Raw genomic sequence first — 20091 nt, forward strand, 5'->3', positions numbered from 1 at the left:
AAAAAAAAAAAAGGAAGAAAGGAAGGAAGGGAGGGAGGGAGTACAAAAGGTATCACAAAACTGTTACTATTCTTGTTACGATTTTGCCAGGGCTATTTTTCAATCAAAAGATGATGACGACTTTGGTGTTGCTGGCTGTATGTGCTAAGTATGGCTCCCCACACTCCTCTACAGAATACACTGAACGTTTCTTACCGTGTTCTCACTTTGCATGTGGATTGCACATCTTTTTGCAAAAAAAAAAAAGTTGAATAACTAATTATAGTCCCCATTGCAGCACCCCAAATGAATCTACTACTGCTATTTCAGAGGTTTACGTATGATCTGCTTATTCAAAAACCAATTTGAGTGGATGCTGTTACAAAGTTGTCAGTAGCTACAGTTCTTAATAGGACTTCTGCTTCACTGTATTAGTCATATGGGATTACAAGCAAGAATCATAGACTAAACTATCATATTGCTTTGATCTTCAGGATAATTGATAAAATACTTATCATTCCTGCTACCTCATTTCCTCAAAGTGTTAAGTCAACCATGATTGGGGAATGAGTTCTATCTCCTTTCTGACAGTCCCCTTGACTCTAATTATACTAAATCTGAAAGAGGCTGAAGCTATATTATTCCAGAGAAAGTGTGCCTCAGCTTCCATTGCTGAATATCCCCTTCCCAGAAAATGTACACATTTACCTTTACTCCAATTCTTAATTACATAAATGCACACTGCCGGCCAGGTGCAGTGGTTCATGCCTGTAATCCCAGCACTTTGGGAGGCTGAGGTGGGCAGATCACTTCAGGTCAGGAATTCGAGGCCAGCCTGGCCAACATGGTGAAACCCCACAGATCTCAAACCCCGTCTCTACTAAAAATATAAAAATTAGCTGGGCTTCGGGGCATATGCCTATAATCCCAGCTACTCGGGAGGCTGAGGCGGGAGAATTACTTGAACCTGGGAGGCAGAGGCTGTAGTGAGCCGAGATTGAGCCACTGCACTATAGCCTGGGCAACAGAGTGAGACTCAGTCTCATAAGCAAATAAGTAAACAAACATAAATGCTGCCTTCAAATCCATAAATTTTTCTAGAAGAATCTTCTTCACTAGAATTGAAAACTCTTTTTTTTTTTTTCCCCCCCCAGAATAAGTCTCTAAGGCCACCTCCTTTTGCACTTTCTGGAGCCCCTATGTCAAAGCACTGTTACTTTCTCATTCACCTGGACTTCCACAAGTCTCTAACTTAGGCACCATACTCGGCCTTATATCTCAGTTAATTGCGGACGTGTCTCACAAGAGCTCAATTTAACTGAATTGATCTTATTGGCAAAGAAGTATTTGTCATTGATCCAAGATTCAAAGGCTTGTAGGCTAATTGATACAAAACTGTTATGATTTTCTAAAACCCATGACTTCGGTGGAATGTCTTGGCTTATCTGTAACTGTTAAGTACCTAGAATTCGCCATGCATTTTTAGGCAGGGGTCATAAACAAACACTAGAGAAGTGATCAGAGATGTTTTTCATTTTTTTCCTGAAAAGAAAAGAAACTGCAAGCCACCAGGCCTTTCATAGTATTTTCTAAAGGAGAACCTAAACACTGAGATGTGAATTCTACCTGAGTTGCATTAGCAGTCAGAAGAATAGACATACCAACAAAAGAGAAAACAAGATTGCTACCTTTTTAACATCCTAACACATCAAGATTCTCGAAGTGAATACCCACTCATCAATGCTACAATTTCCTCTATAAATCATTATTCCAGAATTTAATAAATGGAGTTACTCACCCAACAAAGAGACACACAATAAGTGATGAAAAGGATGACTCCCAGGACAGCGATATAATTTGACCTTACCTACTTGATGAGAATAGAAGTGACTGTAACAACAAAAACACACTTCTGAGGCTTTGGCTGTTACCACTCATCAAAAAGGAGAAGGCCACAACATGTGTTAGTTAAAATGATCCTGGGAGATGAACTGAGATTGTTCACATTATATAGGGCATTCAAAATGAGTCAGTGAAGAGAGAAGCTTGAGAGTTCTTTTTTTAAGAAAAACATTTTAAAAGTTTGGATTCAGGGTTAAATAGGACATACAATTACTTATCTGCATCATAAAAACCAGTAAGTCTGATTGCACATACAATTTCAGAATAATGGAAAATACTGGTAAATCTTTGGCTTCCAAGGAAATAGAAATTATTTCTAAGACTCACATAAGAAACCATAGCCAACCATAATTCCTAAGGAAGGTACTAACGCCAAAAACAATTATTTTGTGGGAATCTTCCTTGACCTTCAGTTTCCAATGTTACTTTACTCTGAATATTTTTTTTTCAATAGGTACTATACAGGGGTGCTGGCACATATCAATCATATTTCTCAAACCCAAAACAGCTGTTGTTCAGAACACTGCCACGCAGAAAAAGTTAACAATACTTAACTTTGTAAAAGATAGATACTTGTCTAAGCAGACATTTGTATATACATCAATTCTCGTTCTAATATTTGACGAGTTCAGGGGGTTGTTACATGTGAAGGACTTGATGATGAAAAGAGGACACAAGCCCAATACAGACAATGTCACAAAAAACCAAAACAATCTACTAAGTGAAAACACATTTGATTTTTGGTTCTTCTATGAGACGCATTTTCACAATTATTTTAATAAATGTCTGTAATATTAACAACAATTTCTACATTTGAAAGTTAATGTCAACCGATGCAAGAATTTTATTTTTAAAATTCCAGAGAAACAAAGCCTTTTCAAGAATGGAGGCCTGTCTCCTGTAATTTGGGGAGATGGGGTGGTTCCAGAACAGCAGAAAGCATGGCATGTCCACTGCGTTCATTTTAAGTCTTTTTCTTTTGAGACAATGGTGTTAAATAAATTATGATCACGTTTTCATGAGGTGCAAAGGACAGCTAGGGGAATAAGTGTCAGCACCTCATCTGAATCTGGTGAGGTATTTGGAACTCAACATTTTCATGCAAAAATGTCAGAACTGTATTTCAAACTGTTCTCAGACCCTCCCTCTGGGTATGTGCGCAGGTGAGGGCTCCCTCAAACCACTATTTGGGATAAGCTTTTAAAGCAAAAAGAAATCCTGGTGGTAAAAATTAGCAGCCCTGCTACTCAGCGTCAAGTATGCAGTTGCTGACATTCTAATCCTGAGAAGAGGAGAAGGGCCTAGGAAATATTATTCTGAATATTCCAAACATGTGATGCAAATTATACCGACTCTAATCTTGAGGGGTGTGAGGTGGGAGGAGGAATAAGAAAATCAAAAGGTCTCTGAAATCCTTTGGCCACCATCCCCCAATCTTTTTCTTCTCCAGGGAATGAAATGACTCCAGCCTTAAAACACAGTTTTCATCATGACAATTGTAAAGGTGAATCAATCGCTTTGAATTTTTCCTCTCAATCCCAAACCAGTATTTCATTTGTCAGTTCCAGTTTCCATTTATCTTTATACAAAGTCATATTCATTAAAACTGGGTATAGTAGGAAAGTCACGTTAAAATGTCGTTTTCCACAACAGATGTCTTAGGAAGCTGTAACGCACATTTGAAACTATCAACGTTCAGCCCAGTATGGTGGCTCACACCTGTAATCCTAGCACTTTGGAAGGCCAAGGTGTGTGGATCACTTGAGGTCAGGGGTTCAAGACCAGCCTGGCCAACATGGTGAAACCCCATCTCTACTAAAAATACAAAAAAAAATAGCTGGGTGTGGTGGAGGGCACCTGTAGTTCCAGCTACTTGGAATGCTGAGGGAGGAGAATCACTTGAACCTGGGAGGTGGGGGCTGCACCGAGATCACGCCACTTACACTCTAGCCTGGGTGACAGAGCCCGACCTTCTCAAAAAAAAAAAGGCTGCGGGGTGGCTCATGCCTGTAATCCCAGCACTTTGGGAGGCTGAGGCGGGCGGATCACCTGAGGTCAGGAGTTCGAGACCAGCCTGGCCAACATGGTGAAACACCATCTCCACTTAAAAAAAACAAAAATCAGCAGGGCATGGTGGCATGTGCCTCTAATCCCAGCTACTCGGGAGGCTGAGGCAGAAGAATCGCTTGAACCAGGGAGTCGGAGGCTGCAGTGAGCCGAGATCACACCACTGCACTCCAACTCTGTCTCAAAAACAAAAAAGAAACAAAAAAACTATTAGCTCCCATCTACCACATTTCCCCACTAAGTGGCGTCAGCAGCACCAAGCTCACATGCAGGGCTACTCTACAGGCCCAATCTGCTTTTCCATCTTCCAAGCTTCACGTCAGAAATTTCATGGGACAATTCCCATTTTTATTTTTTTAGTCTATCATTTATATAAATGTTAAAATCTCTTTTATTTAAACCAAGCAGAACATACTGTCAACCAAATGATACACCATCATTATCTGGAGAGAGGAGAGGAACAGAGAAATATGGTCTTTTTAACTTATTAAAACTAATTATTTTAATTTTTTTTTTTAAGTACAGTGTCATGCTCTGTCACCTGGGCTGGAGTACAGCAGCTCCATCGCAGATTACTGCAGCCTCAAACTCCTGGCCTCAAACCATCTTCCCACAACAGCCTCCCAAGTAGCTGGGACTACAGGCATGTGTCACCACGCCTGGCTAATTTTTATTTTTTGTAGTGACAGGGGTCTACCTTTGTTGCCCAGACTGCTCTCAAACTCCTGCCTTTAAGCAATCCTTCAACCTTGGTCTCCCAAAGTGCTGGGATTACAAGCATGAGCCACCACACCTGACCTTATTTATTGATTTTTAAAAAACAAATCCATTTTTCTAATTCCATGAACATCAGTTAACTCTATACTAACCATGACACTACAATCATTCTTCTACATACAACCATATTTTGCATCATCATTTTTTCAGTTACTTGGATTATAAACGTAATATTTTGAATATGGGCAAAAATGAATGCTTTTTTTGATTATTTAAAAGCCTGAAAATGAGGCTGAAGTCACAGGCCAAATAGAAGTATATACATATCACTGCATAACAGCTAATGAAACATGTCATAAATCCTATATCCCATGTTTGTTTGTTTGTTTGTTTGTCTGTCTGTTTTGAGGCAGAGTCTCGCACTCTCACCAGGCTGGAGTGCAGTGGCATGATCTCGGCTCACTGCAACCTCCACCTCCCAGGTTCAAGCGATTCTCCTGCCTCAGCCTCCCCAGTAGCTGGGACTACAGGCGTGTGCCACTAGGCCCAGCTTTTTTTTTTTTTTTTTTTTTGAGACAGAGTCTCGCTATGTCGCCCAGGCTGGAGTGCAGTGGTATGATCTTGGCTCACTGCAACCTCTGTCTCCCGGGTTCAAGTGATTCTTCTGCCTTAGCCTACTGAGTAGCTGGGATTACAGGCTTGTGCCACCAAGCCCGGCTAATTTTTGTATTTTTAGTGGAGATGAGGTTTCACCAAGTTGGCCAGGATGGTCTCTTGACCTCATGATCCGCCTGCCCTGGCCTCCCAAAGTGCTGGGATTACAGGCATAAGCCACCACACCCAGCCCACGTATATTTAAAAAGAGCTAATTCATTTTGAAAAATTTTGCTAGTATGACAATATAAAACACCTTGTCTTGTATATATAATCTTTTCATAGATAAAATTCATATCTATTTTCAAAAATAACTAGGGTAAATCAGTGTTGATGATAAAATAAGATTAATGGTATATCTAATATCCTGACACTTAATGCAAATGAAAAACTACATGTCACGATGGGAAAAGCATAAACCTTTGCAGGATCACATACCTGCTAGCAGTTACTTGTTCTAGCACCTTGGGTTACTGACCTTCTCTATGCATGAAATGAAGTTAATTTCAACTTCAAAGCATTTTTTTACAAGAAAAATGTTATACATGCATATGAATTTATGTTTCATAAAATATCAATTAACCATCTCCTGACAGAGAAGTAGTGTGTACTCCAATATTAGCCTTTTAATTTATACATGAATATTGTTTATACGTAAAAGTATATAATGCAACAAGACAAGGTTGGCTAACTCACTATCCATCCAACCTTCCTTCTTCACTAACAGAACCCTGATTTTCTCAGTGGTCTACTTTTCTCTGGTTGACCAGGTAACTCACAGTAAATTTCATTCCATTTCAGGATTTGCTTAGAAAAAGGCAACAGACACAGGTCTTGCTCACGAGTCATCAGCAATCTTCTGAGGGTTTTAGGGATAGGTTTCCAGCTCAGGTAGCTAGAATATGTGTGATGGAGCTGCTGTAGCCTCTGTGATTCAGAAAAGAGCTAGCCGAGAGGCCGAGAGGAAAGAGAAAGAGTTGGGTCCTTGCTAACATTACTGCATTATGCAGTTAATACAATTTCACAGTCAACTTATTTTGTGGTTATGCAACATACAGATCCTTTATTGTCTGAATCTCTTTTGGATGGATTTTCTGTTACTTGCATGCAGGTTGAATGAGTAGACATTTAGGATGTTCTTGTTTTGTGAAAATATGTAACCACATTTGATGATCTGTCTACAACTGTAAGCCATCAATATAATTTTAATGTAGGTATGAAATACAATAATCAACACATCCCAAATGTTCATGCAACTCATTTAATTCTCATAGCAACTCTGCAATGTAGGTACATCTCTTATCTTCCCAGAGAAGCCAAGAAACTTGCCCAAGTGCACAGAACTAATTAACTTCTGGAACCAACATCAGGCGGACAGGCTCTCAAGCCCACACTCACTACACTGAGCAATACTGCCTATAAAACAAATAGCATTAAAATAACTTTAGACCATCAGTGATATTAATTGCTGGCCAGAAATCTAAGATCATCTAGTAGCCAAGTATACTTCATCATGAAAGCTAGTTTAATTATATCAAGATAGTTCTACATCTGGCCACTACAGAAGAGATATGGTCAGATAAAAGACAAGGAGTAAGGCTACTTTTTTTTTTTTTTTTTTGAGACAGTCTCACTCCGTTGCCCAGGCTGGAGTGCAGTGGTGCAATCTCAGCTCACTGCAGTCTCTGCCTCCTGGGTTCAAGTGATTCTCTTGCCTCGGCCTCTCGGGTAGCTGGGATTACAGGTGAGACACCATGACCAGTTAACTTTGTATTTTTAGTAGAGACGGGGTTTCGCCATGTTGGCCATACTGGTCTCAAACTCCTGACCTCAGGTGATCTACCCGCCTCGGCCTCCCAAAGTGCTGGGATTACAGATGTGAGCCACCGTGCCTAGCCAGGACACTTTTATTAACTCTGTAAATAACTTGCTCTTTAACAACTTTGTGGTCCCAGTTCTTAAAATCTTTAAGAAGCGATTTTGATGCACAGTGTGCCTGGCACCATGGCTTTAGATAAGCTGTTTTATCTTTTGGCATTCACTATTCAGATGTGGAACTGACAGTGGCCCCTTCCCTTAAGATCCTGTGGAAATTGACAACACTAATCAGATCACCAGGGTTTTTTGAGGGGAGGAAAGCTTCAAAAAATGTTGAATTCAAATGATGGTAATAATTGGCTTTTCATAATTTGTTCCATTTTTCAAATTCAAGGAACAAAAAGTCATGATTCAACTGATTTTCCATTGTGTCAAAAAGAAAATACACATCTTCATTTTTCAATGATTAAATACAGTCCAGTGAACTGGCACTGATAATCCAACTCAATACATTCCATCGATCCTGGAGCTACCCCAGTGATAACGCAGGAGGACGGCTGTTCTTACTACATGAGGTCTGGGGTTGAGTCAACAATGCTTTGGGATGGGAATGAGGAATAATGTCCGACCCTGTTACCACTGCAACCAACAAATGACATTTTCTATTCTGCAAAAAGTATTGAGCGATTTTGTTTTTCTCAGAGATGGACAAACAGGGGGCTTGTGTGTTCCTGAAAAGGATGTGAAAACAACAGGAAGCACCTCGGTGGGACATTTCTATACAGGTCACTCAAAGCATCTGCAAAGAGGAAAGCCTTGCAGCCTTTCACAGGCTTAATCTTTCAGCAAAACACAGATTTTTACTAATTCCAAAAACAGATTAAAACCCTTAAAAATGAGATCACATTCATAACTTGGTCTTTTCTGACCTGCAAGTGCGAAGATACCCTGGGGGGAAACCAGCCGGAGGCTCAGAGGTACAATGACTAAAATGAGTGGTAAATACATTATCCCGGAAATGCAGCAGGAACAGCTGGCCAAAAATGGTAAGAAGGTGGTGCAAAACAAATCAAAATAAAAATTTTACCTGTGTATTATCTCCACCCTCCCCCAAAAAGCAGGTTTTAAATATGTGAGTTTTTTCTCTTACTTAAATGCACGAGAAATGTGTTCTTTTGCTTTTACAACAGAAAATATTACACAAAAGTCCTATCATAGTCATTGCATAGAGTTCTACCTAGATGCTGACTACACAAATTAACCAAAATTATTTTTACAATTGGCACTATCCATTCCCGTATCAGGCCAAATAAAGCACAAGACACTGATGTGACTGCTGTTGAAGCCAATATTGCTTGAAGATAAGAATATATCTTACGTGTTATTATTAACACTCTTTTTTTGAATGTACTATTTTAAAGAGTAAACATGACAAGAATATTTCTAAAATGTTTCAGATATTTCCAGGATTTTTTTTAAGTATATTTTAAGATACCATTTAACTTCTTTAACTGTAGTCATTTCCTCTATAAAGACTTGGAAATAAAGAGGAGTACTGACTAGTTAAGAAAGACTGCCATATAGGAAACAGATAACAGGAAATGCAATTTATAGCTGTTAGGATAGTGTACCACTCAAAGAAAACACGAGGTTAATGAGATCTTGATGAGCCAACCATTCCTAAAAGGAGGATTGCTAGGTGATGTGCAACAGAGAAAATGATACTAAACAAAGTACTGATATCAACATTCATATTTGTATTATGTGACATACTGATTCTACATATGTTCTAAAAATAAAAGCTAATCTACTATACAATTTTTTAAAAACAATGTCAACATAAATGTTCACTTCAAAAATAATGGTAAAGAATGGAGACTAACGAGACTATTTTACGTTAAAATATTAAAATATATACATATGCATGTGTGCTTAACATACTGTGATTATCAATATTATAAAGAATTTAAACCGCCAAGTCATTTCTGAAATAGTTTTAAACCTTAAGAAAAGTTGAGTCCTTTGGCGGCATTTTCTTTTTACATAGGTTTGACTTAGCATCAAACAAGTAGTCTAGTCAGAATTTCAACCATTCAGAGGTTAAACTCATCCACAGCGCTTCCTACAAATCCTTAATTAACACAAGGCAGAGAGATACAAACATCAGTTATGCACTTTGACAATTTAATCTAATTTAAATTTTTCAGTGGCTTTTAAAGTAAAAATGACATTATTCATTTAAACAATAAGATAAAAATAGGAAGATCTGAAACCAGCAGCTACAGCTGGACGTGAAGCTATCAATATTGCACCAAGAAGCTTTACACAATAGATGTGACATGAACAATTTCAAAATTATCCTCCAGCCATCTGTCCTCAGAATCGTGAGATGTAATTGTTGTAGGCTCTAGCTAGCAAGCATGATTAGTTCACTACAAGGCACATGTTACCGAGCCCTATATCCAACAAAAGAGAATCTAGTTTTGTCAATGGGATAATGACTGCTCATGGGCAGGTTAAGGAACAAAATCAACCGTCTTCCATTCACTAGGCAGCTCTCTTCCTGTGGGGTAATCAAATATTCTGCTCTCTCACCTCTGCCTCCCAGTGTCCATCTGCAACCACCCTGAACCGCATAGTCTGTTATCTATGGTTCTTAGTGAAGAGTGAATGGGTTTTAGGAACAGCCTTCCAAAAATTGCATTTTATGCTGCTGGAAATGTCACTGACCATAAAGGTAAATCGAAATTTACCCTGCTAAAGTTAGTATTACAAGTGTGGTTGAAGTTTGCCACCATGATGATCACAGGTTTATATTCAACAAGTCATACAGTGATGTTTCCATTATTGGCAAATGAGATATCCTTTAAGAGGCCTTAATTCATTCGGATTTGAAATACTTCTGTTTTGAATCAAAATCTTGTTCATGTTGAAAGTTTCTAGACAACAAGAAAGAAAACTGGTCTTTGACAATTTTACCAAAGAACCGCTACACATTTTATTTCATGGAATTTACAGAAATAAGATATAAAAATCATAGGGATTTAATTTTTCACAAAGACTACAGAGATTACATTCATTTCCATAAGTAACAAAATTCTGGGTCTTAAGGATAATGATTTACACAGTCTTGCAGCTGTGGGGTGGCAGAACATGTGGAGTGACCTCTCCTGTTCTCAGATGCAGCGATTTCCAAGCTAAAGAACAGAGACACTGCAGTCAAAGAAGAGCTAAAGTTCTGCTCCAGAACATGCTGGCTGTTTAACTTCAGGGCAAATTAACCTCTCTGAACTTCAATTTCCTCAACTGTAAAAAAGATGCTGTCAAATGTTAATTGCTCAATTCCTACTCTTCACATTTTTTCTAATAATACTGAATATGAAACACTTCAACTAGTAAAGATGTAATTACATTTTCAGTATATATGATCTCCAAATAAAAATGTTAATAAAATCATCTAAAAATAAACACTAAGGTTACTGATATTCAAATATAAACTCATCAAATTTTCCAAAGTCCTGTTCATACTAAGTAAAAGTTTAAAAATGTTTAATGCCAGATGAACTGTATTTTACAAATAATAATCTAAGGAATAACTTTATTTTCCTTCAGAAGCAAACCACTGTGGCACTCTCCTGAGTAAGCAAAGACAGCAGACATTAGCCAAATACAACATGAGAAAAATTATATTGCATTAAGGTTTAAACATCAACATACGGAAATTGTAGAGAAATGCAAAATCATTCAACAGAATAATGAGGGTTTGGGGAGGAGTTGTTCATATTACCACAGGGCATTTACTGTAGGATAATTTACACTGGATATTTAATTTGGGTTTGATTTTTAAATATTTTTAAATTATGAGGGAGAAATTATTCACAAAGTAAAGTAAATTTGCAATGCTTAAATATAACACTCTGTTACACGTGACTTTTTTTTTTTTTTTTTTTAAAGACAGAGTCTGGCTCTGTCACCCAGGCAGTGGCAGGATCTCAGCTCACTGCAAGCTCCGCCCTCTGGGTTCACATCATTCTCCTGCCTCAGTCTCCCGAGTAGCTGGGACTACAGGCGCCCACCATCACGCCCGGCTAATTTTTTGTGTTTTTAGTAGAGACAGGGTTTCACCATGTTAGCCAGGATGGTCTCGATCTCCTGACCTCATGATCCGCCCGCCTCGGCCTCCCAAAGTGCTGGGACTACCACACCCAGCCCCTACGCGTGACTAATTTTATTAAAAAGTAGATATAAGTCAGCATGACTAAAGGATATCAAAACTTACTTTTAAAAAAATCTAACCTCAGGAAAAAATGCTAAAGTAAAATGAAGATTAAAGAATGAAGATTAAATGACTATTAGTTATGCAAGCCTTTTCTTCCTACTCAAGCAAAATGAAACAGATTAGAATATATTTTTCATTTTGTTATTAAAAGCTTTATATCTTGCCAAAATAAAGAATAGCTTATTCCAATGTTATAAGACTTTTTTATTCCCTCAAACAGAGACAAATATTAGGCTCAGACAAAATTTTCTCAAAATAGAAAAATGAATAGAGTACATCTACCCCCCCGCCCCTTAATAAGTAAAGAAGTTTTGGTTTTGAATTCTAAAAGTTGTTTACTCTCCCAGTTCTGGCCAAAATACTCAAATACATATATTTCCATTTCTAGCCATTGTTGGAGTTATTTTATCAACACAATACAGCAAACTATGTGGTTTTCCAACTGTGTTTGGCAATGTTTGTCTTCTTACTGGTGAAGGTTGGTGTCCAAGGACTTTTCAGGAAAAATCAAGATGTACAGACTGTTTTTGTGTCCACTGAGAATTCTAATAGTTAATTATTGAGTTCCAAATTGTGAGAGGCACACCAATATATTCTTACTAGATGAAGTTAAATTAAAATTGCCACTCCCCTTTAGATATTAAAATGTTCAATTCTGGTAGCCTATGAAAGCTAACACAGAATAGACTTTTCAAAATTTTTTACCCTAATGCTGCAGTGAGCCAAATGAGTTGCCAAACTCAAACTGGCAGGTGGGACTTCAGAGCTGTGGCCTGCTCCCCTCCAATTTAGACCAAAGTTTCAATGTCTTGGGAATCTGGATGCTGTTAAAAACCACGAAGAACTCCAGAGAGCTTTTGTTCATGTGGGTGAAATCCATGAATACGACATATCAGAAACCGAAATAGAAAATTTTCAAAAAGCAACAGAAAAGCACATATTGTCACAAACATACTGTCAGACAGATGACACCCCAGTACATGAAGAAGCTACAAGGAAAATGCACTGTACACTTTAGAGGGAATGGGAGTTAAAAGATAAATGACAGCATTATTATGAAAATACTTGTGACCTCAGTAAATCTTAAAAGGGTCCTGAGGATCCAGGTGTCCCTAGATCACATTATTGTAAGTATCAAGTGTTCTGATGATCAGGTATATAAAACTACACTCCTGCAACAACAGGTGGAAGGAGCAGAACTACACATATCAAGCACCTACAGTCCTATCTACAGATATGTTTCAACTGGGCGCAATAGCTCATGCCTGGAATCCCAACATTTTGGGAGGCTGAGGAGGGAAGGACTGCTTGAGGCCAGGAGTTCAAGGCCAGCCTGGGCAACACAGCAAGACCCTATCTCTACAAAAAAATTTAAAAATCAGCTGGGTGTGGTAGTGCACACACCTGTAGTCTTAGCTACCCAGGAGGCTGAGGCTGGAGGATTACAGATTACTTGAGCCCAGGAAGTCACAACTGTGGGAAGCTATGATCATGTCACTGCACTCCAGCCTAAGTGACAGAGGAAGACCCTGTCTTAAAAACAACAAAACAGAAAAAGTATCTTAATTGATAAAATTTTGGAAAAGATTTTATATTTAGAATAAATTTCTTCCTTCAATTATAAAGATAATATTAATGCTGCTGCTGATATTAACAGGATGATGATAAGAGCAGCTAACATTTTGATGCATTGTTCTATGTCTGTTACACGCATCACTCATTTGGGCTTTACAATCCTGTGAGGAGGATTAACCATTGCAAATCAGATACTATAAAACATAAAGTCACAAGGCTTCCTCTTCAGCATGATGTAGCAAAACTAGCAATAATTCTAACTGTAAAAAAATCTTATATATTTGGGAAATAAAGCAAACGACACACCAAAGAATTATAAACCAAAGAACAGATGGAATGGAAACTTTTGTTAAAGAAAGCAATGACTGATTCAATTAAGAATGCTAATATACTTAGTAAGGTTGAACCAACAATTCAAGTTTTGAGAACACTGGGTTGTGAAATTACTCTTTTATTTAAATGCAGGTATTAATATCTGCCCCAATTTGATGTGCACCACTTCTACAAGGTTAGCTATTCAGGTAAACAAAAATATTTGTTTTTTGAAAAAAAGTTACCTAACAAGCAAAAATAATGCTGGACTCTAAATTTAGTGGGAGAACACAAATATGATTATGCTCTATCTGGTAAGAAACTATTATTTGCCTTTGCGTTACCCAAGCAACTAGAATTTCTACAAAAAAAAAAATTCATATTGTGATAAATATGAACATTTGGAACTATGAATTACTAGATCAAGCAAGTATTAACTCTAAATACCTTCTACCAATTCTTTTGTATCTTGAAAATATTACTGATGCTACAAGGAAGGAAAAGATTTGTTTCACTAACAAAACTAACCAAGACAGAAATTATTCCAAGTAAGACTATGACTTGAAAAAAGCACAATGAGGCTGGGGAAGTGGTTCACACCTGAAATCCCAACACTTTAAGAGGTTGACATGGGGGAGATCACTTCAGCTTAGGAGTTTGAGACCAGTACAAGCAACACAGTGAGACACTGTCTCATTGAAACCTAAAGAGGTGCAAACACGGTGGCTCACATCTGTAATCCCAGGACTTTGGGAGACCGAGGCAAGCAGATCACTTGAGGTCAGGAGTTTAAGACCAGCCTGGCCAACACGGTAAAACGCTGTCTCTATTAAAAATACAAAAATTAGCCAGGCGTGGTGGGCGCGCCTGCAGTCCCAGCTACTCGGGGGGCTGAGGGGGAAAATTGCTTGAACCTGGGAGGCAGCAGTTGCAGTAAGCTGAGATCGTATCACTACACTCCAGCCTGGGTGACAGAGTGAGACCCTGTCTCAAAAAAAAAAAAAAAAAAAAATTAAAGAGGAAAAAGCACACTGAGCTCAGATGAACCATTAAGTACTAACTCAATTTTCAACTGATCAGCATCAAAACTAACGGGGGTTTTGTTGCTCTTCATCTGTCATCTCTTATGCAGGCCTTATGGACTGTTCTTTTTTTTCTTTCTAAAGATACAGGTAAAACGTAACAACTAGTTGTGGTATTAAAAGTGATAATGCAATTGTGAAACCTAATAATGAATTTTAACATAAAATCCATTTCAGTGGCAGAATTTTTAAAATAATATCTTATTTTCTATTTGTATCCTAAAAAGGTCTCAATGTTGTCTACCTTACATATTTTCTAGGGGACACTGCACACACAGATACTTCAAATTTTCAAGATTTAAAATAGCGTCTGTACTTAACATCAAGAAATTCAAGGATAAGCCAGGTGATGGCTCACACCTGTAATCCCAGCACTTTGGGAGGCCAAAGAGGGAGGATCCCTTGAGCAGGAGTTCAAGACCAGCCTGGGCCACATAGCGAGAGGCCCCATCTCTACAAAAAAGTTCAAAAATTAGCCAGGTATGATGGCACATGTCTGTAGTCCCAGCTACTCAAGAGGCTGAGGTTGGAGGATCACCTGGGCCCAGGAGGTTGAGGCTGTAGTGCGCTATGATCACACCACTGCATTCCAACCTAGGCAACAAAGTAAGATCTTGTCTCTTAAAAACAAATAAGAATTTCAAGAATGTATTACAGTCTTCACTAAATAAGAATACAAAGAATTGAGAAGGTGCAGTGGCTCACACCTGTAATTCTAGCACTTTAGGAGGCCGAAGCAGGCGGATTGCCTGAGCTCCGGAGTTCGAGACCAGCCTGGGCAACACAGTGAAACACCGTCTCCACTAAAACACACACACACACACAAATTAGCCAGGCATGGCAGCGTGCACCTGTAGTCCCAGCTACTAAGGAGGCTGAGGCAGGAGAACTGCTTGAACCCGAGAGGTGGGGGTTGCAGTGAGCCGAGATCGCGCCACTGCATTCCAGCCTGGACAAGAGAACGAGACTCCGTATCTCAAAAAAAAAAAAAACACAGCATCAGCCTCCACGTACTGAACTATACTTGCTTCATGCACACACTCTTCATGCAAGGCCACCGTGAAGTATTCAACCAGGAGTTTGTCAAGAGGAGCTCTGCCACCCGGTGGGAGGTGTTTTGACATTGTGAAGGCATTTGTTTCCAGTTTAGTCATGTTTGAGCATTTACATATTGGATTGATATTTTTATTATAAGTTACACCCTTTGTATTTATCTTTTGAGAGCTTACTAATTAGCCTATAATACAATACATCCTATAATGTTAATATTATAAATTAATATATTACATTCTATAAGAATTCAGGTACTTTCTTTTTTCTATTTACCTATTATTCATTTATTTATATTTTCAGTTAGGTTATATTTTCTATGAATTTTATTTTAGGATACCAAAAGATTCACAAAATATTGATTATAAAAAGGGGCACTGGATCTATGGGTTAAAAATCACTACTGTAAACAATCAAAAGCAAATGATTTTAATTATCTTAATTGTGCCAATCCTTCCTAAACTCTTCCCTTGAATTCACAGTTTCACTGACAGACATAGCTAGTCTCTCAGCATTCTGATCTATCACCAGATTTAGACACTTGTCTGTAATTCTCCAGGCCTCTGAATAAGCAATACAGCAGGATTCACTCTTCAATGCTCCTACTACCAAGAGGAGTATGGAAATCCTCTGCATTCACCAGGAATCAAAGACACATGCAAAATCCAAAGTTACATGACTCAAAAATAGTGACCCGCCCCAGTGCATACGCCTGAAAATCACCAAAAACGGCTTTCAGGCCTCACTCATGCAGTTTAGTTCCCTCAAATGAAAAATGAGGGAGTTAAACCCAATTCGTTCTTCTAGGGGCTTCATTAAACTATGACTCAAGTGTTTATGGCAGTGTTCCCTTTAGACAGAGAACCACGGAACCAAGATATAGGAGCTCCTTCTCCCTGTCCCTCAAAACACTCTCTTGGGAAAGAACAATCACAAGCCTGGAGGACCTCTAAGTACTTTGGAATAAGAAACATTTTCAAAATTGTCAGCAAAAACTAAGTTCCTAGGCAGCCATGCAGAAATATCTGCTATTCTGGCACCACTTGCACTAATAATTTTATCCAGAACAGTTTCCACAAGAGTCCTTATTATGAACACATTCATAAAGTGAAAAAGATTACTGAAATGGTTCCCCCCCACCCCCCCACCCCCACTTAAAGAGTCAGGGTCCTACTCCGTCACCCAGGCTGGACTGCAGTGGCCCAATCCTAGCTCACTCCTGGGCTCAGGCAATCCTCCTGCCTCAGCCTCCCAAAGGGCTGGGATTACAAGCATAAGCCATCATGCCTGGCCTTAAACATATTGTTTCTTAATGAAAGTAAAACAAAATTCTGAGAATGCACAAATTCTTAACAAACCAGATTCAACATCCCAGAACATTTTATCTCATTAGATCTTATGTGAGGCTTAATATTATACAATAATGCATTATTCATAATTAAGACCAGTAATCATTAATTTTTAAGTCATCTTATTTAAAGGAAATTGAGATTTCAACACCAAATTTTGATTCAATTTTAAACTCTTGGGACATAATCATGAGGGAGCAGGCTTTACCTATTTTCCTCAAATTGGAAAAATTTGGTAGACTCAGAAATAATTTGGATCCTATCTCCTATTTCTGTATACAAACAGCACACCCCTTAGGATAGGGTTAGCTTCTGTGTAATATGAAACCCCAGGCCTGACACAGGAACTCATATTTCATATCTCCCAAGTTACAGAAGCAGCGCTTTCCAGTGACACTTGTAGAAAATCAGGTATTTGGCAGGGCACGGTGGCTCATGCCTGTAATCCCAGCACTTTGGGAGGCCAAGGCAGGCAGATCACCTAAGGTCAGAAGTTTGAGACCAGCCTGGCCAACATGGTGAAACCCCGTCTCTACGAAAAACACAAAAGTTAGCTGGGCATGGTGGCAGGTGCCTGTAATCCCAGCTACTCAGAAGGCTGAGGCAGGAGAATTGCTTGAACCTGGAAGGCAGAGGTTGCAGTGAGTCGCCTAGGTGTCAAGAGTGAAACTCTGTCAAAAAAGAAAGAAGGAAAGAAGAAAGAAGGAAAGGAAGGAAAGGAAGGAAGGAAGGAGAGAGAGAGAAAGAAAATCAGATATTTGAGCCCTTCTCTGTAGGTTCTGACTGAGATGCACCAGGCATGGGCTGAGCCATTTTTCTTTTCTACTGACTCACAAGAACAAGTCAGGGAAACATGCATTGCTTCTTCAAGCTCTGCAGGTGATGGTTATGTGCAGTCTTGAATGAATAAGCAGCAGAATCACTGATGTTTGACAGAGAAGTAGAGGGTAAGCCCTCCCCCACAAAGTCTAAATCTATTACTTTCAATGGGAGTCCTTGATAAAGTATAACAAAAGACACTATGCTTAAATATACACGTCCACTTAGGTGCCGTGGAGGACAAAATCCTAAACAACATAATACAGTTCGCTTGCCTCTGGCCTCTCTTCCTCACCCCAATTCTCACCATCCCAACCTTCCAGAGGGGGCTCTGTCTGCTTGCTTGTGCATTCTCTCATCAGCAATGTTTCTGTTTGTTTCACCTTTTAAACGCTGTTAATAGCCAAATCAAGGAATCTTTAAAAATAAATACAAGTCAAATTAAATCACCCACAGAACCACAGAAACACACTGCACTCTTTTCTTTACATGTTAAAGCAAGAAATTTTTGAAGAAGATGATCTGAAAAGAACAGGGAAAAAAGAAAAAAAAAAGACAAAAGCTTTTTATGGACCATATAAAATTATAGGTAAGCAGATGACAGCTGGTTTCCATTTCACCCCTCTGTCCACTCCTAATTTAGTGTGTCACCCCCTGACTGCACTAATCAGAACTCTATTGAAGGAGATGGCTGTGTGAATTTACCGGGAACTAAAGAAATCACTACAGAAAGTCTCAACCCAAAGATAATCCTGTAAGCTGACCAGTGTCAAGATCTGAATACTAAAACATACAAAACCAAATTTAGATACCTCTATGATATTTTTAGTTACAGTGAAATGAACATGTCACTGTACAGCTTCTCTGCATCTAATGCATAAAAATGAAAGGAAATCTAGTTTCCAACATCACACTTCCACTAAAACAACTTGCAATCAATTAACGTCATCAGCAGCAAAACTCAATTTTCTCCCCTGCATGTGGGGGTGAACATACAGAACAGATTGATAATTCCCGTTGAGAATGTGGCTAAGTGTTTCTAAGCAACCTTGCTCCATCATCTTCTCTGACAAAAACAAGGGAAAGGGTTTGAACTGCAGGCTGATGGAGCTCTGAATACTAATGACTAGGCAAAGAGGAATGGTTCATTATTGACTTTAGGCAGAAAAACACAGGAGCAGCTTCGAGCTGTAAATAAATTCTAATTAAAACTTAGCCTGCATTTCATATACCTGAACTCAAGCCTACATATGAAGTTCCCTCAGTGACTGTCCGTTCGTTCATGTGAGATGAACTCATTAATACACCTGCAGAGTTTTAGCAAATGATGCATGTGTGTTTTCTGAAATTGCTTAGGGGAAAAAAAAATCTTCCAAACATGTCCATTTATATGCTGTGGAATTTGCTTAATCCTCTTAGGAACATTCAAACCGACAACATTCTTAAATTAGCATCTCTGCCCAAGAGACCCTGCACTAAGACACAAGCACTGAGCTGCATCATGGCCCCGAATCAAAATTTACAAATGTTTCAAACCGCTGGCCACTCGAATGAAGGCAACACAGCATAGCAGAATGAATCTGATTTGAATGAGAATCGATAATGTGTCTCTGTTCACACACCTTTCCTTCTGTCTGAATCCATCATTCTATCACTATTGTAAAATGAGCACCGTATGGCTCATCTCCTCTGTCTGTAAAATGGGGATGAAAAAAAATTTTATCACTAACTCCACAGGACTACTAGAATATGTGTGGGAGTGTGTGCATGCGCACATGCACACACGTGGGTACGCAGATGGATGCATTTCTTTAATTTTAAAATGAGGGCTTTATGCTGACCAGGCATAGAAATTCTTTATTTAATGTGTTTGTCAATGCTAGAATAAACTTTTTTTTTTTTTTTCCCCAAACAGACACGGGTCTCACTCTGTCAACCAAGCTGGAGGGCAGTGGCACAATCATAGCTCATTGCAGCCTCGAACTCCTGGGCTCATGCAATCTTCCTGCCTTGGCCTCCTGAGGAGCTGGGAGTATAGGCACGTGCCAGCACACCTCGCTACATCAGTCTATGTTTTTTGTTTTCTGTTGCTTTTTTTCTTCTTTTGTAGAGACAGTGTCTCAGTATGAACTCCTGGCCTCAAGCAATACCACTGCTTCAGCCTCCCCAAAGTGCTGAGATTAGAGGCTAAGATAAGCTTTTTTAAAATGTGATACTTCTTCATAATATTCCAACCAAAACACAGCAAAACTTTATGCTGAAAAAAATTTTTTTAAGTTTTTTACCTGAATCATCACATACTGCCATCCTTAAGCCCATTCATGCCTGGTGTTCCATTATTGGAACACCAAGCATGTGGCCGTTGTTTATATCCTACTGCTCAGTCATTGTCAAGGTCTGATTTTCAAAATTCAAAAACTTGCAACCTCAGGCATAAATGGGTTAGAACATGCCATTTTTCTTAAGAGAGTATTCCCATACCAATGAG

The 20091-nt window shown here is 38.9% G+C and overlaps 1 protein-coding gene across 25 annotated transcripts in view; it reads right to left on the reverse strand.

The window, feature by feature from the left end:
- The window catches only part of PARD3 (par-3 family cell polarity regulator), a 717622-nt gene that overhangs the window by 454551 nt on the left and 242980 nt on the right, over positions 1-20091 (reverse strand). The gene's annotated exons all lie outside the window — the stretch shown is intronic.

Source organism: Macaca thibetana, chromosome 9, assembly GCF_024542745.1.
Source record: "Macaca thibetana thibetana isolate TM-01 chromosome 9, ASM2454274v1, whole genome shotgun sequence".
Lineage (NCBI taxonomy): Eukaryota > Metazoa > Chordata > Mammalia > Primates > Cercopithecidae > Macaca > Macaca thibetana.